We start from the raw sequence: 24,686 nt of genomic DNA on the forward strand, positions 1-24,686 counted from the left end.
ATTTCAGTGGTGAAGGTCTGGGCTAATGAACCTTCCTCAGAGCTTGAATAGTCTAATTTAGGAATAAGTGAAACTACTAGTTTCAGTTATTAAATGACTGCATTTTTTCTTTCTGAGGGAAAGAGCAAAATTTGTATCTGGCTTTTATTCTTGCCCAGGGTAATGGAAAAGAGCAGATTAATTGCAGCTTTAGAAACCCTTCTATAGTTCTTCAGTATGAATTATTTTATATAATTCACAGAGAAGGTGACATGATTTACATCAATATATACAGTTAAATTGTTCTATATTGTAAACCATTAGCAAAGAAGGATGAAGGGCTTATGAAGAGGAGTGGAGAGACTATAATGTTATGACAGAATGAAAAATTTCTGGACATGCAAGAAGACATCACACTGTTTCCATTGGAAGATAGTTGTGTATGTTTCCTACAGCAACCATAAGATCTTTGGCCTGTGCACTGTAGACTATTCTGTGTTTATTTTCATTATATACCAGAACCTTTCTTACAGAAGAGCAGAGCAGATTGCACTTCAACTCCTAAATTCGGGGGAGGAGGAAGTTCCACAATGGTGTTATGTGGCAGAGGGATATAACTCACAATAAATTGGTGTTATCCGGACACATTGCTCATCCAAGTCCTCAATAGGGTAAGAAAAATATTTCTTACTGCACAGGCTGGTGCTTGAAGAGGCATGAAGAAGAGCTGCCCCGTGTTTCCATTCCCAAATGAAGGAGAAATATCCTCACTGTCAGCACGCTGGGCTTCATCCTGAGCTGCTGGGATACGAAACCCTGAGTTGAGGGAGGAAGCGAGAGCAGAGGCCTCTTCCTCCATTGAGCTTGGGAGCTTGCAGCGGGTGCGTTTCATGTTGGAGGCTCCCACAGGAGGCTGTGAGTGGAGAAAAGAGTACAACAAACCCCCTCAAATGATTTACCCTGTGAAACAGAACTCACTCCGAAGAAGAAGGTTGAGAACCCAGATGGCACTGGGGGAAGAGGAGAGGAACTCTCTTATAACAATACACAGTTTGTCCTTCTCAGAAAATAGTTTTGTGATCCCCTATAAGCTGTAGTTCACTATAAGGAGAAGGAGCACTTTCCAAGCCATTACAGGACTCTTGATTCTCTCTTCAGTTTGGTAGTGGCTTCAGCATTGCAAACTTTCTTTTCAATGCTGAATATGCCTGAAGAAAAATGATCAACCCAACTCTTAATCATTCCTGCATCTGTGTTTCTAGAAACATTCTTGTTTTCTAAAAGGTGTTCATTTTTTTTCCCCTAAAGACCCATTCAACTTTCCTTTCTAATCTCCCAATGATCTGGAATGAGGTCTTTAGTTGTTTTACTTGTTGTGAAACAGCGTGGGGAGATAGCTCCTAGTCCATGTTAACCACACTTCAAATAATCTTTGTATGACTGATGCAAAGCCATAATCTCCCAAAGCAAGTTTATAGCCATTTTAACAACCGAGACTTAAGGAGGTTATTGCAGGATGGGCAGGGAGAGAGGGGTGAAGAACTGACCAAGGAAGCACAGTTTAGTTTGTCTTCCAAACAGCTCCATATCTCTTACAGCTTTACAAGGATGAAGTGACTGATGAACAAACAAGAAGGCCTAATCTCAAGTAAAGAAGGGGGGGTATTCTGACCAACAGCCTTCTTCTGGAAGGTCATATAAGCACATAGCTATTTCTTTGCAGTGAAGCAAATGATTGAGTTTCATAGGACTCAGAACCTTCAAACAGAGGTGAAACATACCCTTGGGATAATGAATTTAACAAGCTGTGAGGTCTGAATGCACACACGTAGCAGCTGTGTGCTGTCCTTGGGGACGTCAGTGGAGACTGAAAAAAGAGGTAAAACTTTGTATTTTAACAAGGAATATATTCCATGGAGCTGTTCCTCAACCAAAGTCCATCTCTGACTTTTCTCTTTGGATCTGCTTCTTGGGAAAAGAAACGCTGCATGTATCAGGGACAGAATACAGATTTGGACTTAAAACTAAGACAGTTTCAACAGCCCTTCAAAGAAGTCTCTCAAGAACATAGTAAAACACAGTCATGTACAGTGACAGAACTGCTTTGAGAAGATAAAAGCTTCTAAATATCATTTTTGACTGCTTTCTATTTACTCAATTTCTTTTAAGTAAGCCTCAATTAGTTTGGAGATTCCAGTATGGAGAAGAAGTAAGGGAAGCAAGAAACTCAGCCCACCAAATTGTGGCTTACTAGCTGAATTTTCACAGCTTTAAAACACAATCTTCCTCCACGGGGCGCAGTGCTTCCATCTAAACCTGCTCGTGAGAATTTATTATCCCTGTGTGCAAGTCTCTGAAACCAGGATTTTAACCGTAATAATTTCTCAGCAGTGAAATTCATGAGAGGCTGTAATATAATGCCAAGTCTATCCTATTATGGTTTTAATTGGAATATACGTTTTATGTGTTATTAGAGCAATGTTACTGTCCTCCTTATGCTTAATACTATATGAATAGCTAAAGCCCTCTAATGACCATGTAATTTATTGTCCCTATAGTTATGGCATTAAGCTACAAGTCACCTAATACTTGCAAACATTGTAAACTCCAATTACAGCTACACCAGTGATCCTTCTGTCAACTGAGCTAAAAATGACTCAATGATAAGGTTAAGCACTGAGCCACGTAACGCAGTTATCTGGAGCTCAGCACCTGTACTACAGAGAAATGTCCAATAAACTATGGTTAAATAGTTTTACTTTGTTATCAGATATAAGTATAGCAAATACAATCAGTTTCCAGAATGATGTTGATCACCATCATTCCAACAATCTTTTCTATATCTGTCAGCTTTATCCTAATTTATTGCTAAGTCAATCACTGCTTCTCAAGAACCTGAGAGATTTCACAGACACCAGATTGGATTCTGGTTACCCCTGCAGAAAATCTTGGAGGTTCATGGAAGTATTGCCTGCAGCTTCTTTTCAAGAGGAGTATTGTCTTCAAATATCTACATAATGTCTTCAAATGATGGTTGGACTGGATAATCTTAAAGGTTTTTTCCAACATAGATGATTCTATGATTCTGTGAAAAGTATTGTAGAAAAATATATTGATCTGGTTTATTTACTTACAGATTACATGTGTGCATACATATTCTTACAAGCTGTGAATTGCATTTGTTTTGGAGTGTTTTAAGCCACACAAGAGACACTAGTCAAAGAGAACTCCAGCACTAGTTGCACTGAGAATCTTACAAATGTCAGTAGAAATTGTCTCCTGGCTGATCCGTGATATATGTGTAATTCCTCTGGATAAAAGGAAGAAATGTAGCAAACTGAATCCGTAAAATGGATAGATCATCTTTCCTCATTCATGGTATAATTATTCACTTGAACCCCATAACATTTCTGCAGCCCAGAGGGTGAACTAAACCATACTGAAGTGGAAAACAACAAATTGTGCAATTCAACCACACATTTTTAAAAGGAATGAGCACTCAAACTACATTTTGTGACACGTTTGAGATTTGTGTGTGGCTTCATACATTTCCCATGACCATCCAAATATTCATGAAGAATTAATAACATGGCCCTGTCTTCAGCAAGTTCCATTCATTCTTATTTGTATCTGGCTATAATCAGCACAGAGACCCCAAATATCGGACGACTGCATTTGATTCTTGAGTTCTTTTCTTTTTGTTTATGTCAAAGCAAATTAGCTGGAAGGAGCCTGATGAGGAAATCGACCAAACTGTGGAAGGTCAAGAGGGCATTTCACTGAAACGTAATATAATAAGTACAACTTAAACACTGACAAATCCCATTCACCTCTTTTGTTTTCTTGAAATGTTTAGAATTATTTTTAGCCATCTTTTTAATAAATAAAATTGTTCTATTGGTTTATCATACATTTGGATTTCATTAATTTTAGAATATTTTCCAGGCATCTAAAATTAAACAGATGTCATTGGGCTCATTTAGACCTCAAATAACCCTTGCAACAAAACCAATTATTCAAGGGTCAGCTGAAAGTTGGAATTTAATAATAAAGAAAACTTTAAAAGTTAACAAAGAAAAGGAAGAAGAAGAAAAAGAAGCAGCAATGCCAATTCTCTGTTCACACAATTATTAGTGCAAAAATATATGTATATATTGAAGATCTATTTTAATATTAGGGAAAAGGTTGGAGCCACAAAAATGAAAGTTCAAGAAAACTGATTTATCTCCTGAATGCCCAAATTGTTCCTTCTCCAGTGAGGAATAGTCAAAAAATCTTTCTTCCAGATTCCTTGCTTTGCCATGGGGATGGATAAGAGAAGAAAGCTTTGGTTTTGTTCTGAAAATTCTTACTGTTGGTCAAAGAAATTTTTAAAATATCATGATCAGTCTTTGTCTATTCTACCAGGAAACACCACGGCAAAACCTGGGAATCCCAACTACATTCCCATACTCCAAACAACACTTCCACCTACTGTAAGAATGTAGTGGTTTCATTTTGGCTTGCAAGCACAAATTACAATTTGCTGGGGAGATTGCAGGCAACAGAAAAAAGATTTGCATCTCTAAAAGCCTCTAGAAATTTCCATCCCATCAACAAGGACTCAGCTTCACAAGCAGGTGACCTGATGTTTGGCGCCAATGGGGAGGCAAGGACTGGTTGGAGACTGGTGAACAACTTCAGTAGTGCTTTCAAACTGATATCTCAGGGGAAAATGCTGAGACAGCACAAGTTCCGTAGGAGAAACAAATGGCTTCTGATATCCATAGGAAAAGGGAAGTCTAAAAAACATGGTTGAAAGCTGATTGCTCTCCCTTTTTCCTCAACTTGCCAAAGAGGGAACTGGGTTCCCAGCTCTGTAGGCATCTCCAGATTTACACGTGTGGGTCTGCAATCAGATGCTAAAAATCCAACCATTGTAATTTCTTTGCTGAAAATTAGGAGCTGAATTTTACCTTGCTGAGCAGGAGGGAAAATGAAAATTACTTTTCCTTTGTAACCTGACAGATTTAGCTTAGTTCTCCTGCCAGGCAGCAAAGATCCGCAGTAGCCTCTACCCTAAATTATACTGTTCTATTTAGATGCCAAGATTGCTCAATGGAGCCCTAAATAATAATAATAATAATAATATTAATAATAATAATGATAATGATAATGTGCTGTATGAAAACTGTAGTATCATGACTCCAAATCCCACTATAGAAGTTAAGGATCTCTCTGAAATGGTATCAGGAACAGTGGAAAGATAGTAGGAGGCTGACATCTTAAAACACAATTAATCATCAAACTCTGGAAGTTAAGATTTTTTGTTGATTTTTTTTCCCCATGCATACAGTAGCTGACCAAGCATCAACTTTCTACAAATTATCACAGATGATCTATAAAAACACTTTTATTCCCTTGACCCACATTTTGTCTGCTCTCACTTCCTACAAGTTGTGTCTGGTGGTCTCGGCTGGTTGAGCAGACATGTTTCTTGTTACTGCAGCTGACATCTCAGTACCATGCTGGCCGCTCCCAGGAAGACACCACAGCCCAATATTTCTTCTCTCCATAGGAATTTTATCCCTAAGTTGAAAGGAGAGAAGAATGTGAAAGCATCAGTAATGAGCAAGGACACGAGAAGTCCTTTGAATGACCCAGCCCATTTGAGTACAGCTGGAGAAGGAGGGGTGGCTCCACTTGGAAGGTCCTTCCAGACCAGCATCAGGGAGGGCTCTGGCATCCAGCCTGATGAGCCACCACAGGGATCAGCATCCTAAACAGCAACAGTAGCTCACAGCATGGGAAGATGCAAAGTTAATAGAGAGCTCCCCAGAACAGCCACATTCCTCTTAGGGACAGCGAGGAACCTGAGCATCCCACTATATAATCTCCCTCCAGCAGCTGGCAGAGGGCAGGATCTGCCCTACCTGCTGGCTTATGCCTGCCCTGGGGTTGGTACCTAGGCTCAAATCGGCCTCATGTTTGCAAAGCCAAGTGACTCAAACCAATGGCATTAACACTGAACCAGTCTAACCCCCCTTGAGTCAGAGAGCTTGCTGCAAGGAGCCAAGAGGACAGTCGAGATCTGTAGTATGACATAGTTGCAAATGTCCCTATTCATTGTAGGGTACATGCAGCAGAGCAGCAGCCTCGGCTCCCACACTCAGCACCAATCAGAGGAGCTTTGCTTACTGTGACTCTGGTCGAACTCTCAACCCTCTGCTTGTAAATAACCTCAGATAACATGTAGCAGTGAACTTACAACTGTCGTGAAGTTGTACACAATTTTCATAGCAGTAAGGTTAACAGATCTGCCAGGAGTCAGTTTCAGTTAAAACAACAGATGCTGCTGCAGAGAGAAGTGCATTGCAAGAACCTCAGCCCTTACAGAAAACAAATGTACCTCTTCAGATTTTGATTTTTCAGTCTTTTGTTTTGTTTTGTTTTTTATGTTTTCCCCCTATTTTCTTAGTGCATTCCAGGTTTAAAAAACAAAGGCTGCTTATGGTGGAGGAGCAATAGTGGCTTTCATATTTAATAACTCTTAAATCTTGTTCAACATGTGGCAGTTGTTAGGTAGATTTGAGCTGCAATTAAAGAGGCACCCTTCTTTCTCTTCAGCAACAATATAGGCTCTTAATCCAACTAAAACCATCATATTTTAAGAGCTGAGATCATCCTGAGGCAAATGGCATCAAACTGAACATGGATCTGTTTTTCATAGGGAAGTGTAGAAGTTAAAGTTCACTTTCCTAGAAGTCTTCCATTAGGGAAACAGCAGCTCTGAGCTCTTTTCAAGCATTCACAGGTATCCATCATCCAAAACAACATCTGGGGGATGGAGAGGAGAGGATAATTACCGAAATTCCTTTGTGAAGTCCCTTCTTCTTTAAGAGCCTGAGTTGGGGCTCTAAATAGGAGCGAGATGAGGGGGTTTGTTGCCTGACTATAGATTTGACTGAAGATAAAAGTACTATTTGTGTGACTCAGCCCTCGCACTGCTCGCAGCTCTGATTTGGGCAACTGATAAAGACTGTGAAAGACAGGAATAAACAGTGATAAAACAACTGAGCATGGTTTGGCTTCGAACCAAAACACACATTTAATAAAACCTGCAAGGTTCATGGGGAGACATCGTTGTTTCCTCTTGTGGTGCTGAGGTGACTGTAAAAATCCATGAGCCATCAACATGACCCTGATCCATGCTGTCTCCGTAGCATGGTGCAGGACACTGGGCTGCTGGTCAGAACATTTCACTCGTGGTTCTGGTCATCTTTGCAGCCTTTGGATCTGCCAATTAGTTTTTTCAGCTGCAAGTCAAGGAAACAGCTGCTGTGGGACCAAAGGCAGGGCTAAAAGCTGATGGTGATGCACACAACCAGGACACATAAACACTTGGAAGGACCTCATCGCCACATTGCCTTATGCAGCCCATGGATTCTCTTTTCCTTCCTCCATTTTTCCCTGATCTTATGCTCCAGAGCAATTTCAGCTGAGGACGTGAGCCCTCATGCAGATTTACTGCTTTCATCTGTGCAAAGGGCAGCATGACAGCAACTGTGTCTTCCAGAGGATCTGTGCCAGGAGGTATCTATTAATACCCACTAGTCATGCTGCTAAACCCCTGCATCCTCCTTTGAAAAGGTAATCCTGTATTGTAAAGGTTCAACAAATGAGAACACCGAGGGATTTCCCTCATTTATAATAACTGCAAATGACTTGAATGAAAATGCCTCCACGAACTATCCGAGTTTGTAGAGGGCACAAAACTGAAGAGGGAGCAAATAACGAGGACCGAGGGATTTGAATCCACTGGTTGCCTGGCCAGTGAATGGAAAATGCAGTTTAATGTACAGAAACATAAAATAATAAGTCTGGGGCCAGCAAACCAGACAGGAGGATATTGTACCGAACAGCGATGCATCATATTGTCCAGTGAAGGGATTTAGAGGTCACTGTGGAAAAATCCTAGAAGAATCAAACTTGGCATACAGCTGAAATGAAAACAGCTACAGGAAAATGGGAGAGAGGTGGAGGGAAAGGGAAGGGCCGGAGCCTTCCTCCACCATCTATGCAGCACAGCAGCAGCAGATTAGACTTTAATTGGCACAGTGCAGCACAGCACAGAGGCAGGAGGCTCACACCTCCCCCAGGTATCTCAGCTCCCATCCCACATCTACAGCCATCCCCATGGCTTGCCCTCCAACAGACACCGAGGGAACGGCATGCCGAGATGTTCACTCATTACTGATAAAGCTCAGGGGGATGCAGTGCAAATTCACTCCAGAGCTTTGTGATGCTGGTAGGCAGGAATGTAGGAACCATTTCTGCTCATTTGCTCATTTGCTTGTGCCTTGCTTCTGGCTCTGACAAGCATGAAAAGCCAAGGTGGTGAAAGCTTGGAACCACAGCAGGCAGAGCAGGTCTGCCTGTCAAAGCACAGAGCAACAACCGAACCCTGCATGTATTTGTCCCCATCTGACCCTGCTCACATATTTGCAATGACCTGTCTGAAATGAACCAAAATAGCGAAGCAAAGGTGACAGTTCATATCCCATCCCATCTCCCAAACGAGCACTCTCATTTCATTGTTTTCTCAGATGGTGATGCAGCGATACAAAACGGAAAATGGTGAGCAAATCTAGCATCAGCCTGAATCAGCAGCTCAGACGCACGCCCAGGCAGCCCTACAAGATGCGTTTGGCAGAAGGAGCAGGTGGGGAAGTGTTTTGTCAACCCTGCGAGCGCTGGGTGAGAGCATCGCCTCTGCTCGCTGCTTCCGCGTTAGTTCTGGTTTTTCCCACCTGGGGGAGCAGCAGCGATTCGAAGTCAGACTGACAGCACATCTTCCTTGTGAAGCTGTGACAGTTGAACAAGGCAAACAGCCCCGGGAGAAAGGCTGCGAGGAGCACGCAGAGGATGGAGGATGGAGCGGTCCTCATTCCCCTCCTGCCCTTCTGCGATGTTTTCCCCTCTTCTTCTCCATCCTTCCCCACCACTCCTGCAGAACCCCAGAAGGCTACAGAGGACGAGACCAGGAAGGGCAGCCGAGAGCAGGGCTGGGACCGCTGCCAGTCGTGGGGCAGTGCACGGCGCAGGGGCTGGTGGGTGGGTAGGGGCTGCCAGCCCAGTGGGGCCGCGACATCTGGCAGCCTCCAGCACCACCTGCTCCTCGGCTGCTCTGCCCCTGGCCGTGTTCTCCTATAAACGGATAGGTAACCTGGCTGTGCTCCAGCCGAATGAGCGTGCATGCGCTGCTCGGAGTGAACTTGGGGATAGAAACACATTTCTGACCTATTATGCTGCCTAAAATACAGGACCTGGAACTGCTTCCAAGTTCTCCGTCCAGATGCACGTCCTGGCTGCCTCCCAACTCTGTGGCAGGTGAGACAGATGTCAGAGCCTCTTGCTTGTCCCGCTCCCATCTTTCCATGGGAAAAAAAAAAAGGGGGGGGGGGGGGATGGATACACAGTCCCAAAGCCACAGCAAAGCCTCCAGTACAGATAAGGCCCTGTGCCCGTGCTGCTTCTGCACAGACTTGCCTGCCTGCAGCCATGATGCAGCCCTGTGCAAGCCCCAGGGTCTGGATTTGGCCATGCACATTGCATGGAATGCTTAACACACACTAGCTGATAACCTGTCAGTTTGATCTGTGACAATTTCTTATTGAATAAATAACATTTTCATGCTGTCAGATCGTTTCCTTTTTGGAGGCAGAATGACTTGCATCCTGCACAACATCAAGGAAAATAAAACATTGTTTAGTGCCACAATATCCCATTGCTGCCAGCTGCCTCAGGCAATACCCTCTTTCTAAGACTCACAATACTTGAAATGCATAGCAGCCAAATTCAGATTTCCTTCTTTTTAAAAAAATTCTGCTTGTGTTTCCCATTCAACAAAGGCTTCTATCTTCAGCCCTTTGCTAAAGGCCACTATTTTCCAAAGCAGGCTTTGAAACAGGAATTGAGCAGCACAGAAATGTGACGCTGAGTGCAATCTTTCAGAGATTTTCCAAAAGAACACTCAGAAAAGATTTAGGAAGGTGCAGATATTTTCTTCTCCCACTGCTGATGCCAGAAGGAGCTTAAAAGTCAGCCCTGGGGGTGTTTTATTGTCTGAATAGACTCGTTGCAATAGCGGAGCAAAGATGAGCAGCTTTAGCTTCTGCTCTTCCATTAGTGTGCAAACTGTTAAAAGATGAGGAAAACTGCAATAATAAACATGAGCGAGCTTGCTGCAGCTGTGCCTGTCAGCTCCAGACATTAGTGTGGCTAATTCCAATTGGGAACAGTTCCTGAGCTTGGTGATAAATTAATCCCAGCTCTGATAGTATGTAAAGATTTCTCCATGCGTAAGCTGAAAGGAAACTTCCCAAACTGTTTGCAAATTTCCCCTTACAGTTATTTTGGTGACTACACACCAAAATATTTAGGCTGCGTATCTTTTTTGGACAGAGCACAACCGATTTTTTATGTTGATTAAATATATTGGAATAAGTTAGGCTTCATCCGATGGAAAAAATGACACACAGGCTTTCATTTACATTGCAGATGTATGAAGTACAGGCGATGGGGTTTATGCCCTTTTTCCTGGAGATAAGCTGCTATGGCTTCATAGGAAAAAAGCAGCACTGTTGAACTCCTCTGAGAATGGCCCACATTTTATTTTAGATTGCTGGTTTTGGAAAAAAAAAAAAAAAAAAAAAAAACAACCCACAGACTGACTACTAAAATCAGGAAATATGATATCATTCATCCAGTTAATTTTTTCTTTCCATCCATGTCCATGTTGGGGTTGGTCCATTGGCAGAACAACACGGCTCAGAGGAAGAGATAGAAACCCTCGTGGCAATGGCTCAGCTCGAGCAATGCTTGGAAACGGCACAGCAATGAGGATGCCAGGGCAGCGGGAACCTGGGCAGCCTCTGTGGGCTGCATCTGCCCTCCACTGGCTCTCCAATTCCTGTACTTTTTCCCCAGCTTTCACACTCATACACGGCATTCATTTCGCAGTTGATTTTGGTCGCACTCCTGCAGGAGCTCCGGGTTTCAGGAAGTTATTCACCTGGGCAGTTTCATCTCAGCCCCAATGAATAGCTTCATTCTGACATAACAAATATAAACAGAGGGAAGGCTGCTTGCCACAAGGATTCCTTTATGCTGCGCTGTGAATTGTTGGCCAGTGGCCATTCAGCATTGAAAGGCATGAGCCACCTGTGTCAGGTATGCTTAAAGTTCATATTGACTCCTGCCCACCAGTATTTACATGATGGACAACATCAGAGAAAGGTGCATTTAGTCATTCATTTTTGCCTGACACAGGAAACAGAAATGAAAAGGAGCCCTTTTCTTCCACACACTACTTTTGTTTTCCAGCACCATCGGTCAACTGCCAGCTCTGCATCACCTGCTGTGGGGCAAACTCAGGTCCAGGGCACTGGGGACGTTTTTGGGTCCCCACTGACTGGCAGAGTGCACCCAGCTGTACCCCATACACCCTTATTGCCTCCCAACCTCAACCAGTATTAAGATTCACCCGGCCGCACACAATGCAGCTTCCTGGGAATGGATTAGACAGCAATCTGTGTGGTATATTTGCTATGGCCATGGCTTTCATGGAGAAAACTGTGACTTCTAGCAGTTTGTGTAGACTTTGTAACCCCAGCCAGCCTGCTACTGACTCCTTCATGAATTTTTACAGCTTTGGCTCTGTTTGTGAGCGGTATAGTCGAGAGCAGAGCTTTTAAATGGATTTAAGTTATTAGTTACGTATTACCAAAGGGTGTAACATTCTTTATGTTGTAACATAAAGTCCATTTGTCTCCTCTCCATTTCCCACAGCATACGGTGTTAAATACAGTGCACCATTGTTGGGTTTCTCTCTGAAGACAGCGTGGGGAATTGAGGGCCATGATGGTGCACCAACCCCGGCTGCAGTGATCACAGCAAGGACGGGATATCATACAGGTCCCAGTTCGTGGGAGACCTTGTAAGGTCCTACCCCATGTGGGATTCCTCTTCCCATGTAGGAGGAGGACCGTCAGTAGGAGAGTGCATGGCATGGCTCAGCTGGGAGGGCTGCTAGGATTTATAAAGGATTTACAAGCTGAGGGCTCAGCGATTCTATGTGCCACTGGAAGATTTATAGGGTCTCCTATCTGCTCCCTACTGGCAAGCCTTGGGGGGAAAATCAGAAGCCCATATGGATCATCTCCCCTCCTTCATGGACACACTTCCCCAGCAGGATAAATCTGCACGGTCTGGCAATGGTCTTTTTTGTGGATGGCATGGAGGGCAGAATTTTTGAGATTAGTACAAATACCCGTGTTTAAGAAACAACCCGTTTTGCTTATATAAGGACTAGCAACATAGACAAAATCTGCAGCATATATCTGGTTTTCTCAAACAATTATTGGTGAGCAGCCAATATTTGTTTTTTCTCACCAAAACAGTGAATAAACGACAGCACAAAGAGAACTGGTCACTCTGTAAGCTAACGTCATAGAAGAAACCCTGTGCGCTGCCCAAATGACTCAAGCCAACTTATCTCCTGTCAAAAAATACAGGCAGGTAAGAGAGAGCCGTCAAAATTATCGTTAGAACCACTCAAAAGATGCTTTAGCTCTGATATCCATCGGAGCAGGGAGTTAAATTCAGTCCCTTTCACATGCTTTGTAGGTTTCTTTATAACTGCTTCAGGATTTTTGCTTTGTTGTATTTTTTTCCTGACTTAAAAAGTCCTCTTCTGTCTAATAATAGCAGTTTAAAAATTAGGCAGTCGTCCCAAAATCTTATTTCTTTCTGCGATAAAGCTGAGGGAAGGACTACAGCTCTCCAACTGACATAAACATGAAATCAGGCCCTGCAGAAACGCTGAGCTCAGAGATCTGTAGGTAAGGGACAATTTTATGGCTGTTGTCCGTCTGTAACGCACGTGATCTTTAGGGTCTGACTCTTACAATCCATCTATCACTTGGAGACAGAAAAGAAACAAAAGGGAAACTTTCTCCCAAACTATTCCAGGCCTGATCCTGCAAACATTTATTATGGGGCTTGTGTGGGATTATCCCCCTGCACAGACACCAGCCCCACCGGCACTTCAGTTCATGCTTAGCATTGTGCAATTTGGCATTTGCATTGCGTGCATGAGATGTGTGCTGCTGCTCACCTGCCTGGACCTTCCCCGTTCATGAAAGCGCGTCCTGGCTCAGGGCACTGCATGTTTGCAGAGCTGCCACTTGCACTTGAAATGAATACAGCTAAATATTTACGTGTATTTTGTTCCTATAGTAACAAGAATATTGCCACAGTACACCTCACGTAAATGCGCTGATAGATTCTAGCGTTACACCGCTGATGTAAACAGCACGCCTATGCATGCATGCAGTTCCTTGTTCACAAGCAAGAGCAGGCAGCTCGCGGGATTCTACGAACCATCAGACACGCATCTGATGTGAGGGGAAAAAAAATAATCACAGAAATCGGGGAGAAACGACGGCGACTGCAAAGCCGCAGCCCCAGGTCCGGGCAGTGGAGGTGCAGAAATGCGCCCGCAGCTCCGCAGCGCCCCGTGGCCCCGCAGCACCCCGCGTTCCTGCGCCCGCCGCCGGCTGCGGACCGCCGCCACGAGGCGTTCGCCGGCTCCGGACCGCGCTGCTCCATTGCGGGGGATGGTGTGAGCAGCTCACCGGTCTGCGGACAGCCGGGCTTCCGCGTGCGGAGCCGCTACCCTCCGTGCTGCCTCCCAGTGTTGCCACGAATGAAGTTATTTAAGTTCTATCCGGCGTTGTTAATTGCCCTCTTGGTTGCGGGATTGAAAAAGAGAAATTTTGTCTTCGGTATTTTAAGGTTTACTCATTTAAATCGTGTAGATCTGCTAAGGGGATTTTTGCCTGGATATGTGCATGGATGCCTAGATATTCACGGTGGTAAAATCAGGGCTTTTGTTGCATTCTGGTGCAAAGCAGTGCTAAGAAATGGAGAGGGGTATTTGAAGACAATGCATCATTTTTTGTGTGTGAAAAGTCAAGCTGATGGTTTGCCGTAAAGTTGAGCGGACTCCACAATAACATTCTTCCTTCATTGCTGTTTCAGCTTTGTAACAAGTCAAATGGAGAGCACACACCTCTCCTGTGCCTTAATCCTCCTCTCAACTGACAATCATGGAAACAAGGAGCTGTACATGGAAGAAACAGAAAATTATTATTATTGATGTTTATTAATATTATTATTTCTAAAATCATATTTGAACCAAGGAAGCAAAACAGCTTGAATTTTCAACATTAATTGCTAAAAATGAGTCTGGCAGGGGGAGACTGGCAGAAAAAAAAAAATATATATATATATATATAAGAAATGAATTCAAGAAAATAATATTTTGTGCTCACCAAAGACAAAGCTTATGAAAGAACCAATACTGGATCACTCACTGAGCTCCAATCCTACAGACCTTACACAGGATCTGTCCTGCAGTAGCAGCAGTCCATCCTTCTCAGAGGTACTAAAAACCCTTTTACATAGGTGGTTAGAGATCTTGTTTCTACATAAAATTTCATGCTTTTATAAAAGTAAATTCCAAAGCTAATGTAACCCTTCAGAGGCATCGTTACCCAGGGTTTTATTGCCAGGCTTGTTAACTCTCCTGGTAAACACCAGCCCCAGCCACTCTGCTCAGCCTCCACTCTCCTTCAGAGGCTGTAAGATTTATTTTCCAAATATTCCTAAAGACACGCTGCTCACTAACCTGCTCTCAGCGAAACCTAGGAAAATGTCCCCCAGTTTGGTGGCATTATCCTGCATTTCACAGATGGAAGGGAGAGGAGCAAGAGCCCCGTGGTCGCTTAACAAGAGCGGTTTTTGGCTTTGCCAGGAGATAATTGCTCCAGTAGTGAGCTGCTGCTAATCCCGGGCTGTGTGCTTGGTGCTGACCTGCAGCCCCGCTGTTTACATCAGTGGGATTTTAGGGCCAAATTTTGCAGTTAATTGCCGCCATATAAATCTGGATTCCTAAATCTCTCTCCCAAGGCAAGGAGATCCTTTGGATTTGTCGCTGTAAGAGATGGTGAATTTGGGGCTGATCTTACAGCCACTAAAATCAGCGGGCCTTGTCTCGGCAAAACATAGGAAACACCCAGGCAAGGCCCTCTCCCAAATTTCCTAACAGCAATAAATGTGGGCAATTAGGGGCTCCGCTGGCTCTGAGGAGTGAGGGCTGCCTTATCTCTTCCTGCCGCAAGCTTCGGGGCTGTCAAGCTTGGGTGGTATGGGGAGGTGTCACTATTAGAGAGGCTACAGGGGGATTAATACCGCTGTGGGCTGCATTATGTCCTGTCAGAAATCTTTGCAAAAAGAGCAAGGACTGGAACTGCGAGCTTTCAGCCCTAAGCTCCAAACTCAGAGCTATGCAGCAAGATTAAAACCTTCACCTCTTAATGTTTTTTCATCAAGAAGCGAGGAATCTCAATGCATTTAAATGCACTCTCCATTTTCAAAAATCTAGAGGTTGATTTGATGTCGGTGTTGATGCAGCGCGCTCCCAAAAGTGGTGCAGCAGCTGTGAGCCAAAGCTGCAAATCCCCAGCAAAAAGACGGGACAGCCCAGCACCGAGCCCAGCTCATGCTGCAGATATGGCTCGCTAGGACTGCTGCGCTGTGAACTGAACGACACCGAGGCGCTACCGAAAAGCACAAACAGCAAAGTCTCTGCTGGAGGAAAGCAAAGCGCAAAGCGAAACCGATAGACAGCAAAGTGATGAAATAACCCGTTAGAAAGAGAGGTTTGTATTAGGAATTTCCCAGTTTGTTGGTAAACCCGTTTCAGTGGCCTCGGCTTCGCTGCCGCCCACGTGGACATGGAAAGGTTTCGGGTGAGAATGATTTATTCAGCAAAGATGCAAATCCCGTATTGCAGCCCCTGTATTCGCAGCGGTGAATTTGAGCAGCGCAGCAGAGAATGCGGGTTAACTGCTTTCCTCGGTAAGTTTTCCACCTACATCAGATGCATTTACTCTCCCCTGCTCAATATTAAATAAGAAAATAGGGAAGGAGCTTTCAGCCTGATGTCCGTCTGCCGTTGTTCCCTTTGGGATGAACAGCAGCACAGCGCAGTGCGGTGCGGCCGATGGGCTTTGGGTTCACTCCACAGGCATTGGGCACTCAGACACTCAGCCTGCAGAGCTGAGAGTAACATCACCGTGATTTTGGAGGGCTTGGATCAGCTCTTTTTTTTCCCTAGAGGCAGTGCTATCCTATGCGATGTGTAATTACTCAGTGCTGTCTTTCATTATAGAATTATCAGAAGGGCAATTACCATTCCTGATGAACATTTTTTTGTATCATCAGCAGGCTGATATTTCAGTTTTGGTCAGGGAACAAGAAAGCAGCTTCACTCAGAACAGAACAGACAGCTTCATGGCACTGGATCATCGTTTTACATTTAAGCAACTGTTGTGGGAACAAAGGACAGAGGTGAAGGCGATGTTTTCTCCTTTTCAGTAAAAAATATCTTCATGCTCTCTAGTTCCCAATAACTGAGGGCAGAATTTAGACACAATTTGTACTTAAAATTGGAGGCAGGTTTGTAAGAGGGGAGAGAGGAATAATGAGTGCAAAAAAATAAAAAACAAAACTTTATTTTAAAATGAGGACAAAGGAGGATTTCTCTGAAGGCAAGCAAGAGCTGCTCGTGGATGTTTCTTGCTGTTAAAACATATGTTCTCAGAAGTTAGAAGTGATGGATGTAATAAAACCATGGACTCAGGATTGAAATAATGCTGCATCTTCTGAGTCAATCCTCCTTCATTCACCCTGACCAGCAGACACGGAGATTTCAATGCCATCATTTATGCAGGGAAAACACGCAGATGGAAATGTTAAAGCACAGCCAACGCTAGAAGTGTTCAATATTATTTAAGGAAGTGTGACATGTGATGGATTTTAACTTAAAGCTCGTGTGCACACAGCTATGCACATCTAACTCCGGGTTACACTTCATCCCAGTGTGAAAACTGATCAGAAATGCAAGAAAACCGACTGCTTTCTGTTGTTGTCACGTCTGTATCACAAAGTGTTCTCGTTGCCATTGGGTTTGTGCCCCATCGACATCAATGGCAGCAGGAACAGCCAAAAACACACAAATATGTGGTGAGTGTTTCTGGCCGGCGGCGTTGCTCCGTCATTACTTTGTGCCGACGTTATCCTGTCACTATTTTCTGCTGAGTGCTCTGCAGGAGGGCTATGTCACCCAACAAACCCAACTAATGCATGTTCTAACTTTAACCCACATCTTTTTCATGGCCAGAAAGATGTAGAAAACAAATAAATGAACATTTAGTTGAGAGATTTAATTAAGCGAGCAGTTAATCATGTTCGCACTGTGAAGTCCGTTTGTGTTAATAGCATTTATTCCCTACCCAGAGAAACCTTATTTTTCAAAGGTTAATATTGTGGAGAATCACCACCTTAAATTAATTTTCCTTGCATCAAATATAACTTAACCCACAGAATATATTGTTGTAGAATGATGTCTGGTTTGTTGTTTCTGAAATAAATAACCCCTTCCTTGGTGGTGGCTTGGGTTGGGTTTTTTAAGCACCAATCTCAGGAGGGAGGGAGGAATTTATTTCAAGAGGAATTTCTCCTTCTCAAGGAAACACATTGCTTCTTTGTCTATCGCAGCATCCTGAGCTTGCTGAAGGACTGCACTGACCTGAGAGCAGGAGGGCGTGAGATCTAAGGAGAGCTTCAGCCCACGGTGGGCACAACATTTCTTCTCTTTCTCTATTTCTTGTTATGATTCTTTAAGCAAGCGTTTTGCACCTGGCAGCTCTGAGAAACTCCGTGGTGCTCTGAGCTGCTGCTTCCTTGTAGGATCGGGCATTTAATGAGCTCTCAGCAGCCTGATCCCGTTAGCACTTGCTCGAGTAAATAACTGGTGATATTGCTACACGGCCGAAATTACTGGTCAAACTAGAGATTAACTCCAGCCCTTCAGAATGATTGTAAGTCTGTAGCTGAACTTTGCACAGGTTTCCTTAAAAAGAGTCAGGAGTGGGGATCATTGGAGAGTGAGTATCTCATAAAAGTGAATGGGGGTGAAAGTGCCACATCCGAGCACAAATTATATCAAGAACTTATAAAACTTAACTGGGAGTGGTGTCTTTTCTGGAAGTATTTAAGCTGTTCTACAGCAGTGCAATCATTTATATCCCTGCAATGCATTTAATTTATTTTTTTAAATAGACCGCAGAATTTCATACAAATCTGACTTCAACTCTCTGAAAATCTATAGGGATGCTTCACTGGGCAGTTGGGAGGAGCGTCCATATTGAAGATTTTCACCGCAGACAGGGTTTATGTTCTGGATCCAACAAACCCTTGGTTGCCCGTGAATTCTCTCCTGGGTAATCCCGTTAAGTCGCTCTGTGAAGGGTCGGCCCCGTATGTGCTTCAACTGCAGGTCAGCGATTCGCACACGTAATGCCCCTTATACATATATGCAATTTATGAGATTGGCCCCTCCACCAGAGCTTACTTCTAAGGGTTGGCTGTACATAAAACTGAAGAAACTCGCTTAAGAAACCAACTTTTTCCCACTGGAAGCAAATGAGAGCACGTGGAGTCATGGAACTCTATCTGGCTATCGACACTGAATGCACAAAAGAGATGTCGGTGTGGCATTTCCCAACCCATGAAGCCACTTTCCCCTCCATGCCTGCTCTACAAATACAATAGAGCATTGATTGAATCTTAAACTCACCAGACTTCAATAAATTCTGAACATGTACGAAATTAAAGTCGAAGCGAGGGACACGCAGAGTGTTAGTCCTTCTCAAAATAATAATTTAATAACCCTCCAAAAAGCATAGTGGTTTAGGAAAGGCAACCCAGATGGGAACGTATAAAATAAAGCTATAAAGTTTCCTTCAAATGTATTTTAATCATTGTTAAATATTTACATTTAATAAGCACTCGTTTTTATTGCGAGAGAGATGTAATTACACTTATCATCCGTGGAAAAATGGACTTTTAATAGCCTGTACATTGATTTGCTAAGATGAAATAGTGTCACAGAAATATGTCGCTCCCTCTCCCTTTGGAATACATACCACATGCGAATGTAAAACAGATGAGGGGTATTTATCAGTGCTCTATCAGCTCTATTCCTCGTTGTCTCTGTTATAGGCAATGCAAATCTTTAGGGCAGATGTTTTGCTAATTAGAAAGACCCTGTCGTGATGTTGCATCCTTGCTAACAAAGTTATTTATTCAGTAAACTCCAACAGGAGGAGTAGCACCACCTTAATATCGACCCATGAGAGCTGCAGGGAAGCTCTCTGTGGTGCACAATGCATGCACCCTTTGGATCCTGGCCGTATTTCTGGACAGCTATGGAACATTTGTGCCCTTTATTAGAGCCTGTCATTGCTCGTGATGCAAAGCAGTGATCTATCCAAGCACAGAGCTGGGCAGGTGAACACAGGGCTTGGTGTGAGCATTACTGCTGCCCACAGCATCATTTGAAAATACTAAACAACTCGTGCTCACTCTCAGATGAAAGGTAATTGTCCTTTCTGCCGTGGTACACATGTGCTAGCTATTATGGCCTTGTTTTGTCTGTGTTCCAATAGTGGCTGTTGCAGTGAATTGAGGAACAGCTGCCAGGAAGTGTCTTTCTCTCTATGATGGGGAGCCCAGTGAAAGCAGATTGGGGCACCACTGCACTTCTTGATGCGAGCAACTATTCTAAACACATAAGCAAATACTCACACTATGTGGATGATTTAATACTGATTAATCTCTGCTATCTGAAACCCTGTGGAAGGCAGGTACAGCATGCAGAAGGGAAAACAAGGTGCTGACTTCTCATCGTGCATTAGCCAAAAATGAACTCGTTTCATTGACCTCACTGACCAGAAATAAAGAAATCAAACCATCATACAAATTAAAGCTATTGGCCCAACTAATTAAAATTATTGGACTGCCTGAAAAAAAAAATAAAAATAAAAATAAAAAGAAAGATACGTGATTAATTAAACTGCAAACTACACTTTGCTCCGTTTGGGTGTCCTTGGTTTGGGGATTGCTATAGGTACAGCTGCCACATTGATGGCAGGAGATGCTTCTCTGCTTTCCAATCCTGACCTTCTCCTTCAGCACTTTGTCCATGCAGGGTGCAGCAGTGGCAGCACTGCCTTCTCTTCCCTGTTAGTGTGGAGGCACATTGATTTTGATGAACAATTTTTTTCCATAGCTCTTCACCTAACAGTGGCTGACCATCTTGTGAATGGTGCTGTTCCTCCAGCTCAGGTGCTGTTGGCCCCCCAGTCCCTAACACAGCCCTTATTTGATGCCCTGTGCACTTTTCCTTTGGTCTTTTTACAGAAGCATCTGAGGCACTTGTAGTAATGTGGGAAAGGGATGAGTGCAGGTATGGCATGATTCCCTATACTTTCTATCTGCTTCCAGTGCGTACAAGCTCTGGCTTGTGTTCAGCTTGTGTTCAGCAGTTAGAAGGCTTGTAAAAAAATGATTTACTCTTATTTTAAATGAGCATTAATGCATACTGAAAGATCAATCTAAATACAAGTGGGTCACAGGCGTGGTAAGAAAGTCCCTGGCAGGACATAAGATACAGGATACTTTTGCATCCACTTAGAGACTCGTCATAGGCTCTTAATAAATTACAGTAAGTAAATATTTTATATCACAGCTCAGTGCCTGTTCTCACTGCATTAAGCAGAAACCCAGCACTGTTGGAGAGTGGCAGTTACAGGATAGAGCAGCAGATGGCCAGGGCCAACCAAATGCCACCCTGCAGCCCAGGTCCTTGTGCATCTTCTGTGTCCATCACTGCAACTCCTGCAGCAGTGCAGCAGGGTGCAGCAGCATCTTTGATCCATTCAAGCAGAGCTTCAGCGAGTGGCCCAGGGGGTTAATCCTGCCAGGAATCATTGCTTTTTGTTGCATTTTTATCATACTTCTGGACACAAGCAGCTTCTTCACCCTGAGTTTTACAAGGGAAGGGAAGCAGAAAAGCAGTTTTAATATCCTTGGTAGATGCTGTATTACAGTAGCTCAATAATTACAGTATCTCAGCAGTGAGATAGCTGAACCCCTTCATTCTGCTCAGACAGCAGCCAAGGGAATTCTTGTGGGGTTCAGCTGCTGCTCCCTGCTGCAGGACATCCAGAGTGCACCCTGGGGTTGGTGCAGGTCCTGCACCACTACGTGGGAGCAAACAGCATGCACAGGGAACAACGCCTGCATCACTCCTCTGTGTTTCTAATGCCACCACGTGCTGACAAGGGCTGGGTTGAAAAATCACGGTTAGCACTGGGAAGAAATGAGAAATGTGGTTTTGGAGCTGGCAGATAGGTGTGCTTTTGAAGAAAGTGCAACAAACACTGCAGTGAAGCTCTGAGCTGCTGGCAGGGCACTGTGCTTCCCTTAGTGCTGCAGGGAAGTAAAGCAACCTGCTCCAGCTCTGCACACCGACTTCTTTAATTCCTGCTGGGCTGCAGCGATGAGCTGCATCTGCTAACATCCCTTTAAGTGACTTCAGTGAAACGGGATGCAATCAGCAGTGCTAAAAACAAAGCAGAAAGACACGAATGGTAACCACTGCTATTCCCCGATTCTTTTCCCCACACATCCCACAGTTCAGCCCGTCCCTCAGCACACTTCTGGCTCTCTTGGTGCAGTCCATCTCCAGATCCAAAGCACTGATACCTTTGGCTGAGTTCCATCAATCCCATCGATGGCTTATCGGACAGAAAGCGATTTAATGCTTCCAGCGCTGGAACAGATTTGTTAAATGTCATCTGTGACTCTTTCCATCACTGGGCTCCGTTCTTGGGCTGGGGAAGAGGGGAGGGTGGTGTGTGAGGAATAAAGGAGGTGCGCAGAATCATCTTGGGGGAAAAGAGCTGCATTCATAACCATAAGGGATTAATAATCAAGTGCAATAATAAACACTGCTACAACCAATGCAAATCCGGTCATAGTAAAAGGTGACATTTAGAGCTGTTGGGATTTCTGAGAAGAGCTTGTGCAACACACAAACCACTTTGCTTTCCTGTTCGGTGTTAGTTACGCCCAGCAAAAAGCCTTAATTGCTGCTATTTTATGCTTCACGTCAGCTGATTCCTGATTCACTTTGCATGGTTATGTGCCTTTTGGGGCCCCACCTGAAGTTACATCTATTTGAAGGATGCTTTGCTGGCAGCCTTCTGGAGGCAGTGGCCCTTGGAGAACTTGCTGCTCAGGTAGCAAAGGATGGTGTTGCTTTGAGCTCTTCCATACACAGATCCAAGCAGGACTTACATAAAATAAATGGTCAGAATGAATTCAGCCCCATTGATATGGTGATTGTTGTATTTGATCACTGACCTGCTGAGTGTCAATAAAGCAGGGAGCTGCAGTGCAAACGCTGGCAGATCTGCATGCAGATGTAGGGAAGCACAGCATCTGCTCCACTCAGCATCTGCAGTTTTTAACGGGGTTGTTTTCTTTTTCTTTTATTTTTAATTTCTCCGATATTTGTTGTTCTTACGAGCCATATTCAAAGCAGCAAATCAAAATACGTTTTTCTGGGGGGAAGTAAATCTCCCAGAGCTTAATTCATCATTTTGAAGTAATACAAAGCTTAAATTTGTCTTCACTGGAGCTGCATAGTAAGTATTCGAGCATAAATAAAGAAAATATAAATAAAGCGGGCCTGAATCTATTTCACTATGTTATTAAAATTCCATTGTTTGTTCTGCGGGAAAAGACCTCCCAAAATGACAGTGGTAATCTGGGCAAGAAGAAGATTGCTGCCAAAGGGTTCAGCTCTTAAAGGGGGAAGCATTTTAAAAACTGCCAAGGAAAATATTTTCATTCATGAGTTCACCCAGCCTAAACATGCATCTAATCCCCCGAAACTGACAGTTCAAAAAGGCAACCGCAGTTGAGACAGGCAAAGTGTTCAGTTCAAAGGCAAAAAAAAAAAAAAAAAAAAGAGGACCTGGGGATTATTAGCATTATCACTTTATCACGAAATGACCATCAGCTCTGGGAGGGAATAGCTCCACCTCCCCTTCCCAAACCTCATCGCTTTGCTAAAAAGGCAGCAAAGCCATCCTTGGCAGGCACCAGTGATAGAGGAGAGGAGAGGAGAGGAGAGGAGAGGAGAGGAGAGGAGAGGAGAGGAGAGGAGAGGAGAGGAGAGGAGAGGAGAGGAGAGGAGAGGAGAGGAGAGGAGAGGAGAGGAGAGGAGAGGAGAGGAGAGGAGAGGAGAGGAGAGGAGAGGAGAGGAGAGGAGAGGAGAGGAGAGGAGAGGAGAGGAGAGGAGAGGAGCCCTTGGAGGGGTTGGGAATTGCTCCTATTTGAAACCAGAAAGATTGACAGAAAGTGAAGCAAAGTGCTCAGAGCACTGCAGCATCCACGGGAGTAAATGTGGAATTTCAAATGGTGCCTCTGGTAAAGGACACCACTGGTCCTGAGCTACTCATTGCACAGAGGAAGGAACTGCAGAATCATTAAGGTCAGAAAAGACCTCTATGTTCATCCAGTCCAACCACCAAAGAAGGAAAAGTGAGATATCTCAATCTCAGCTCCTTTACCCAGTAGGCTCTCACTCTCCCCGTTTCACAGATATCAGATTAGAGAATATTAAGTATCTTGCTCATGGCTGCGAGAGAGCAAAGCTGGGAACCGAATAACCAGACGTCTGGAAAAAGCTGCAGCAAGCTTAAAGTGAATCCCTGGGAATCAGGAGACTTCCCAATAAGCTGAGAAGATGGCTCTTTTTCATTTCTTTTGGGGGAGAAGGGTGTGGGTTTGTTTTGGCTTTTTGTTTGTTGTTTGTTGTTTGTTTTTTGTGTTTTTGGGGGGTTTTTTTGTGTGTTTTTGTGAGTCTTTTTGCTTGTTTTTTTTGCTTGTTTTTTTTTGTTTTTTTTTATTTTTTTTTTGTTTGGTTGTTTTTTTGTTTTGTTTTTTCTGTGTTTTATTTTTGCCCTACTTTCCCCCAGTGCTGGGAGTTGCCAGCCCACGTAGGAGCACCAGCCCTGCACTGGCCCAAGCCATCTTTCACTCTTTCTGCTCCTGTCAGACCCGTGGTCCCAATCAGCCAAACCAGAGCTGTAAAGGCAGCCAAGAGGTTGAGTCCTCGCAAACTCTGCACAAACAGGCATAAGAGTTGTGGCACCGTCAGGAAAACACTGAGGTGCGAGTTTAGTGGTGTTACAAGACACTGCGATACCTGCATGCATATGGGGTGGGAGACCCCAGGAGGCAAACAGCGGTTTGGGGACGGGTTCCACCACGCTGTCCCGACCCCAGGACTCGATTCCTGTGATCCGGGACTGCGGACGGCCGCCGGACCCAGCGCTCCCCACGGCTCCCCGCTTTCACGCCCGGCAGCCACCAGAGGGGGCGGACGAGCCGGCCCGAGCCCGTTATCCACCGCACCTCCCCATTTCTGCCTTCTAAAGTAATACAGACATCTTCCCGTCGAGCTGAGAAAGGAGAAACTCCCTCGGAACCGCTCTGCCTCCTGTCCAGGTCCTGCACGGGATGCGCAAGGGAAGCAAACGGTCTGAGTGCATGGTCAAATGTAGGCGGGCGTTTTGGCATTTATCCCCTGCTGGTTTCTTAAAAATCCTTCCCCGGGTTAAACCACAATAATGCAGTGCTGGTGAACGTGGCAATGGCTGGCAAGCCGCAAAGCCAGTGGGCGA

General features: G+C 44.2%; 2 long non-coding RNA genes across 2 annotated transcripts; one reads left to right on the top strand and one right to left on the bottom strand.

Annotated features, from left to right (window-relative positions):
• Positions 1–461: 461 nt before the first annotated feature.
• On the bottom strand, positions 462–13,251 carry LOC146543348 (uncharacterized). The gene is made up of 3 exons (XR_014886587.1): positions 13,136–13,251; positions 5,406–5,547; positions 462–892 (listed from the first exon to the last, which is right to left on the bottom strand). It is a non-coding gene; the product is annotated as an uncharacterized LOC146543348 (long non-coding RNA).
• A 131-nt stretch (positions 13,252–13,382) lies between these two features.
• Positions 13,383–19,984, top strand: LOC146543349 (uncharacterized). The gene is made up of 2 exons (XR_014886586.1): positions 13,383–17,719; positions 18,257–19,984. It is a non-coding gene; the product is annotated as an uncharacterized LOC146543349 (long non-coding RNA).
• Positions 19,985–24,686: the final 4,702 nt, after the last annotated feature.

The sequence above is a fragment of the Meleagris gallopavo genome, chromosome 15, assembly GCF_905368555.1.
Source record: "Meleagris gallopavo chromosome 15, MGAL_WU_HG_1.1, whole genome shotgun sequence".
NCBI lineage: Eukaryota > Metazoa > Chordata > Aves > Galliformes > Phasianidae > Meleagris > Meleagris gallopavo.